Source organism: Arachis ipaensis, chromosome B4, assembly GCF_059453495.1.
Source record: "Arachis ipaensis isolate K30076 ecotype BB chromosome B4, ASM5945349v1, whole genome shotgun sequence".
Lineage (NCBI taxonomy): Eukaryota > Viridiplantae > Streptophyta > Magnoliopsida > Fabales > Fabaceae > Arachis > Arachis ipaensis.
Window position 1 is genome coordinate 24,039,129 of NC_142439.1, and position 8,408 is coordinate 24,047,536.

Below are 8,408 nucleotides of genomic sequence, written 5' to 3' on the forward strand. Positions count from 1 at the left end.
TCGAAAACTCCATAACCATTTGATATCCGCCTGACTGAGATTTACAAGGTGACCATAGCTTGCTTCATACCGACAATCTCCGTGGGATTCGACCCTTACTCACGTAAGGTATTACTTGGACGACCCAGTGCACTTGCTGGTTAGTTGTGCGAAGTTGTGAACCATGATATTGGCATCATGTTTTTGGCGCCATTACCAGGGAAAGAAAGAGCGATGAATTTTACATAATCAAAGTGTAATCACAATTTCTGCGCACCACTACTCGTGCCTTTGCTGGCATGCTAAAAAATATCTTGCATCTAATTGCCTTAATATATCACGCTACATTTCCATTGATTTCCTAATTACATGGATTCGCGATCATGTGTTTACGAAATTCTTTTTTACCTTGGCATTAATTATTACTTGTATTTTCCTCCTCCCGGTTCTAGCTATTTGGTTTCATGTCCCTCTCTTTTCTCCCTTTTCAGGATGGCCACCAGGAAGGGTAGAGAGAAAGCTTCTAACAAGCCACTGGCGGGGAGAGGAACAAAAAGAGCACCAACTGCAGAACCATCCTCGACATCAGTCAAGCCATCAACAAAGTGGGTCAAGAGGATCATCAAGGTCTATGAAACCAAGAAAGCCTTTCTAGCAAGGGACACTGCGCGGTTCACTAACCGCTACTATGAGCAGATGTTCCCCATCCTGGCTGAGTGGAACTACAACAATGAGCACCTACTCATCCCCCTACCCACATTGTTGATCTTGTAGAGGCCCGCATTGAGCGCAGACAATGGGGATTCTTACGGAGGCAGCCACGACAGGTTAACCTCTCTTGGATAGTTGAATTCTACTCCAATTTTCACATGCCAACCTTGCAGTCTGTCTATGTCCGTCAGAAGTAAGTCCCTCTATCTGAAGGGGCCATTCAGCGAGCTTTAGATCTCCCCCCTGCTCCAGAAGGATTGGACACATACCAAGAAGCCTTTTTCAAGCGCAAGACATACCAGTTTGACTGGGACGACGTCCTCAGTGTTATAACACAACCTGGCAGCAGATGGATCTATGGATACCATCGATCCTGACCTAAGGGTATATCGGCTTCAGCACTTACCTTGAAGGCTCAAGTGTGGGCACAAATCATGTCTCACTATGTCTTTCTGCGCACTCACGAGTCCTCCTTCACTGCGGATATGGCTGTTCTCATCTGGTGTATCCTTACAGACCAACCTCTCAACTTACTGAGAAACCTCCGGCAAGCCATGGGACATGTACAGATTGCGGGCAACCTACCCTTTCTCGCCTTGGTTTCAAATCTAGTCTCGACAGCCAGAGTCTCCTACAGAGCTGGGGAAACCAAGGCCATGATTCTGCGGAATGATCAGTATGTCCCCAATAGAAAGTACATCAGACTCCCTGCAGCTACTACCAGCCGGACTGCAGATCCCACCGGAGATATTCCTTCTCCTTCCACATCACAAGCACCTTCAACAAATCACGTGCTCCTTCAGATACTTCAGAGGTTGGACCGGCTAGACCGGCAGGCAAAGCGAATGGAGCACCGTAACAAGCGCCGATTTACATACCTTAAGGAGCTGATTGTTTGCAACCACCCACCTGAAGAAGAACCAGACACTTCAGACTCCACTTCACCTACCAGCACCGGGGCCATGACAACCCCGACTGTGGAGATGCTGTTACCAGTCCCCCTTTGTTCCTGACTGATGTCACCGAGGATGGTGCCAAGCTTTAAGTGTGGGGAGGTTGGTCAGTATCTGACTTTCGGAGGTAATTGCTTTCTCTTAACACCAATAGGTTATTTTTTTTCTTTTGTTAGATAGGATAGATTGCATAGTAATTAGTGTTTGCATGTATATTCTACTTGGTTGAAAAATAATAAGTTTCTTTTCAAGACCCTATTTTTGAAAATTTCACTAATTCAAATTAAAATTCTATGTTAAACTTGTTTGAAGATTGTAATTTGGAACATAGTTTAGAGCTAGAACACACAACCCAGTGAGATTTTGAGCCTAATTGTATGGTTACATGATTTAACCATTATTTTTATTCTTATGTGTTTTATCTCCTCTATGATTGTAATCTATGGTTTTTTCCATTCTATATGTCCATTGTTTAATGTATTCATGCATACGTATGATTGAGGCCATCATTTGTTATTAGCTCTCTATCCCAAATGGCCCACCATTCTAATTACCTTTGTTCGCCACTTTGAGCCTTCTCTATTCCCTTTTGTTCTTTATGTTACCACATCACTAGCCTTAAACGGAAAAACAATGAACTACCCCAATTGAATCTTTGGCTAGCTTAAGATAGGGATTATGTGTCAAATTAAGTGTGGGAAACTATAGGAACTATAGTTAATAAGAATGTGTATTGCTTGATTGATAAATATTAAGAATTTGAAAGCTACTCATATGAAATTATGAAAACCAATTGCATTGATGTTATAATGCTTTCAAAAAAAAAATCCAAATTTAGGGGAATGAAAGCACCCCAATGTTAAGTTCAATAAAAAAGATCAATGCATGAGAGATAAAAGAGAAGAACATTTAAATACATGAGTAGGTGAAAAACACAAAAGTGAGACTGTGGGTAGTTAGGCATGGTTTTAGAAGCATAGGGAATGTGTGTGCGTTAGGTGAGAACTTAGGTTAATCAAGGATTCAATTCTTAGCTCACTTGGCCATACATGTATCCCCCCTTACCTAATCCCCATTACAACCTTGAAAAAGACCTCATGATGTTTGCATGTGTGCACTAAATATTTGTTGATTGGTTAGATAAAGAACAAATTTTAGAACGCATGAATAGAGGAGACTAGAGTGGATTACCCTATATACTTGAGTGATTAGAGTGCATATACACTTCCAGTGAAGGTTCAATGCTTGACTCTATGTTCCCAGCTCTCATGAGCTATCTTCTCACAAGTTTACTTACCTTTTATTGTGTGATTTGAGTTAGTGGAATCTGAATTTTATTTGTCTTGGAGAACTTGTTCATTTCCTTAACCAAGTAGGTATAGACATTTCATCATATAGTTGCATTCACATGTATAGGTTGCATTGCATGAGTCTTACTTTCCCCATTCATTCTTTCTATCTCCTTGAGCTTAGCATGAGGACATGCTAATGATTAAGTGTGGGGAGATTGATAAACCACTATTTTATGGTTTATCTTATGCTCAATCGAGTGGTTTTTATCAAGTCTTTGCACACTTATCCATACAATTTGCATGATTTTACAATTCCTTCCCAATTTGGTTCTATGGTTGAAAACTTGCCTCCTAAGCCTTTAAATTGTGTATTTTTAATCCCCCTTTATACCATTCGATGCCGTGTTCCGTGCGTTAAGTATTTTCAGACTATATAGGGCAGGAATGGCTTAGAGAATGGAGAGGAAGCTTGCATAAATGGAAGGAGCACAAGAATTAAAGAAGATAACCAGCGAGGAGCGACGCGTGCACGTACCTGATGCCTGCGCGTGATTTGGAGATTTGCACGGCAATGCGTGTGCATACCTGACGCGTACGCGTGACACCCGAAGAATACCATCGACTCGTACGTGTGACTAATGCGTACGCATGACATGCGTCACGTGCAGAAAACACAGAAAATGCTGGGTGTTTAACTCCAGCTTTTATGCCAGTTCTGGCGTTTAACGCCAGAAAAGGGTAGAAAGTGGGCGTTCAAACGCCAGTTTGTTATCAAAACTCGGGTAAAGTATAAACTATTATATATTTCTGGAAAGCCCAGGATGTCTACTTTCCAATGCAATTGAGAGCGCTCCAATTAGGTTTCTGTAGCTCCAAAAAATCTATTTAGAGTGCAGGGAGGTCAGAATCCAACAGCATTTGCTTCTCTTTGAGTTTGTTTCCAACTCTTTTGTCACCTTGGGAGTGTGATTCTTCTTTTAGTGCTTTTATTGCTTCTTTTTTTACTTATTTCCTACAAAGTTTATAAAATCAAAAGATCAAAGAAATATACCATTTAAGCACAAAAGCATTCAATATTTAAGCACTAATCATCAATTTCTAGTATGAAAAAGCATAGAAAAACATGACATGATGACATGTCATCATTGCTCCTACTTCTTTGGCAAGTTTTAGTCCTGCGATCAGGGCTTCATACTCGGCCTAGTTGTTAGAAGCGGGAAACTGAAATTTCAAAGAAACTTCTATTTGAGTTCCTTCTTTACTGACTAGTATTATGCCTGCTCCACTTCCGACCTTATTGGAAGACCCATCTACATAGAGTTCCCAGGTATTGGAGGTCTCAACCTGATCAACTGTATACTCTGTGACAAAGTCGGTGAGGCATTAAGCTTTGATGGATGTCAGAGTTTCGTATTTCATGTCAAACTCGGATAGCCCTTTGTCCCATTGGACCATCCGACCTGCTATATCAGTCTTTTAGAGTATCTGCTTCATGGGTTGATTTGTTCGGACCATTATGGCGTGTACCTAGAAATACGGTCAGACTCTCCTAGATGCCACGATTAAGATGTATGCAAAATTTTCTATTTTTTGATACCTTAACTCTGGCCCTTGTAAGACTTTGCTAGTGAAATAGATAGTGTGCTGTCCAACCTCATCTTCTCGTATCAGTGTTGATGCTACTGCCTTTTCCGCAATAGCTAGGTACAACACCAACTCCTCTCCGGTTTGTGGCCGGGTAAGGATGGGTGGTTCACTTAAGAATTTCTTGAATTCTTGAAAGGCCTCTTCGCATTTGAAGGTTAACTTAAATTGGCATCCTTTTCTAAGTACAAAAAAAGTGGTAAGGATCTTAAGGCTGATTCTGCCAAAAATCTGGACAAGGCTGCAAGTTGGTCATTTAGCTATTGGACTTCTTTTAAACAAGTCGGACTCTAAAATTGCTCTACACTAGTCAGGGTAAGCCTCAATTCCCCTTTGCGTGAGCATAAAACACAGGAATTTTCTTGCTTCTACTGCAAAGGTGCATTTGGTGGGATTTAGTCGCATCCCATGCCTCCGTATGGTGTCGAAGACTTGCGAGAGGTCGGACAGAAGACTAACCTCATCCTTGGTCTTTACTAACATGTCGTTCACGTATACCTCCATTAGGTTTCCGAGGTGATGTGCAAACATCTTGTTCATCAACCTTTGATATGTGGCCCCCGCATTTTTTAATCCAAAAGGCATGACCACGTAGCAGTAGTTTACTTTGGACATGACGAACGACGTCTTCTCCTTGTCTGATTTATACATTGGGATTTGATTGTATCCCAAGTAGGCATCCATGAATGATAAGTACTAGTATCCTGAAGAAGAATCCACCAAAGCGTCAATGTTGGGCAGGGGATATGGGTCCATTGGACAAGCTTTGTTTAGGTCGGTGTAGTCGACGCACATCCTCCATTTTCCATTCCTCTTCTTTACCAGTACCACATTTGCTAACCATGTCCGATATGTGACCTCCCTGACGAATCCGACTTCAAGTAGAGCTTGAACTTGTTCTTCGACCACTTGAGCTCGCTCTGGTTCGAGCTTACGATGCCTTTGTTGGACAGGTCGGGATCAGGGATAGACCACCAGCTTATGCATCATGAACTCGGGGTCTATTTCGGGCATATCAGAGGTATTCCAAGAGAAAATGTTGGAATTTTCTTGTAGGAGTTTTACGAGCTTCTTCTTCAGATTTGCTCTCATATTGACTCCTATGTTGGTATCTTTTCCGACTTCTTCCCTGATTTGGACTTCTTATGTGTTCCCCTCAGGTTGTGGCAATAGCTCTTTTATTCCTTGGACTCTTCAGAGCCCAATGGCATTGACTTCTTTACCTTTACCTCGCAGGTTCAAGCTTTCGTTATTTTCTAGCCAGTTTTTGATCTCCTTTGATGGTAGCAATTCCTTCCTGTGTGGAAAATTTCATGCAGAGGTGAGGAGTTAAAATAATAGCTCATAACCGATTCAACGTTGACCTGCCAATTAGGGCATTGTAGGCTGATGCTACATCCACAATAATGTAATCAATGCTTAGGGTTTTTAACTTCAATCCCTTTCCAAAAGTAGTGTATAAGGAAGTGAACCCTAGTGGCTTAATCGGTGTGTCTCTCAATCCAAAAAGAGTATCAGGGTAGGACTTCAACTCTTTTTCTTCCAACCCTAGTTTGTCGAATGCGAGTTTGAACAGTATATTGGCTGAGCTTCCTTGGTCCACCAAAGTTCTATGTAAATTTACATTAGCAAATATCATAGTGATTACTATGGGATCATCATGCCCTGGTGCAATTCCCTGCACATCCTCTTTTGTAAAAGAGATGGTAGGGAGATCAGGAGTCTTTTCTCTAATGTGGTAGAATTCTTTCAAGTATCTCTTTCGAGACGACTTGGTCACTCCTCCACCAGCAAAGCCTCCTACTATCATGTGAACGTGTCGTTCTGGCATTTGAGGGGGCTGACCTCTTTGGCTGACTTCTTCATCGTCCCTCTTCCTCTTTCCTTGATTGTCTGACCTTTCCATGAGATATCTATCCAACTGACCTTCCCTGGCCAGCTTTTCTATCATATTTTTTTTGGTAATAACAATCATTTGTAGAATGTCCATACAGTTTATGGTACTCACAGTACTCATTGCAGCTTCCCCTTTTAATTTTTGATTGGTCACGGAGGGGGAAGTTTTCCGATGTGATAGATTTCCCTGTAGACATCAATGAGAGAAACTCGTAGAGGGGTATAATTGTGATACCTCCTAGGTTTCTCCGAGATGTACTCTTCCTTTTTCTTGGGGCTCTTTTTCCTTTTTCTGTGCTTGGTGAGAATTCCTCGGTTGCCAGATTGGTTTTTGTAGCCTGGCATTCTCTTCCGTATTGATGTACTTTTCAGCTTGTTCTTATACATCACTCAAGGAAGTGGGGTGTCTCTTTGAAATGGATTGGGAAAAGGGGCCTTCTCGGAGACCGTTGACTAATCCCATTATTATTGCCTCAATGGGTAAGTCCTGAATCTCCATTCATGCCTTGTTGAATCTCTCCATTAAGTCGCTGACCTCTTGTTTGACGCTGAGCAGGCTGGGTGCATGCTTGACCTTGTCCTTCTAAATTAAAAACCGCGTAAGAAATTTATGCGCGAGGTCATCGAAGCTAGTAACAGACCTAGGGGGCAGGCTGTCAAACCATTTCATGGCCGACTTTGTTAAAGTTGTTGGGAAGGCTTTGCAGTGAGTAGCGTCTGAGGCATCGGCTAAATACATCTGACTTTTAAGATTGTTGAGGTGGTGCCTTGGGTCGGTCCTCCCAGCATACAAATGCATGTCAGGACTATTGAAGTTTCTAGGATCTCTGGCCCTCATGATATTTTCGGTGAAAATATCTTCACCTCCCAACGGGGTATCTTTCCGAGTTGTGCGTGAATTCCTCCCTCGAATGTCGAATTCCAGCTTCAAGAGCTTGTCCTCCAGCTCTCTTCGTTGCTTGATTTATCTATTCATATTTCTCTCTGCCTCCCGTTGTCATTCCAATTCTTGATCTAGTTTTTCAAGTCGGCCATGGTGTCCGTGCAATAGCCCCATGAAGTAAGTGGAGTGGGGTTGTTCTTCTCCTTGCCAGTGCCGAACCTCGGAAGGGGTCCTTCTATGATGATGTGCACCTGAGGTTCCTTCTCCGCATGGCTCCTTCGTCGCTGGGGAAGGCACCACGAGAGCTTGGTCATTATTGACAGTGTCTTAGTACTTGGGATTTGATTCAGATGCGGTATGTCTGTCTTTGAACTGATCATCCGCCATTGGGTGTCAACTTCCAGGTCCCCGGTAATGGCGCCAATGTTCTGAGGGTTACCTAAAACTAGATTGTCTTTGGGCTCGTAAGTGAGGCCTAAATATTTAATGGATTAGGTTCTGACTTAATCCACATTTGGTAGCCGTCGTCCGAGTTGTCAATGAGAGCGTGGGGGGAGGGGGTGGTACTTGCAAAACACTCCGATGCTTAAGTTAGCGGATAAGCCAATAACTACTATTGGAGTAGTTCCACTACTGGTAGTGGATAACCATCCTTTTATCTTAGTATTGTTGAGATCTCTCTTCCAGAAGTGGATGAGAGATATTAGAGAAGGTTATGACTCCTTCAGGGGGAGTTGTCATCTATAACATTCTTGCCCGAGCTCATAAGAGGTCGGGTATACAGTGGATGTGTAAGAACCGCGACTAATTAACCGCTTAATTAATTAAATTGCCTAAATTAGGTTCCGAAAATTTAGAATGAGATTTAAATATGATTTTTGGACTCAGTAGATTTTTCTGAGTTAGCTGAACCCGTGGAATCAGTTTAAGTCTGTCCGGTACTGTGCGAAAATAATTAAAAACAGTATAAAACCTTAGGAAAATATTTAGAGTTGAAAACCGGGCGTTAATTTTAAAGGTTTGGCCCGAAATTGGGCCAAACGGGCTAAA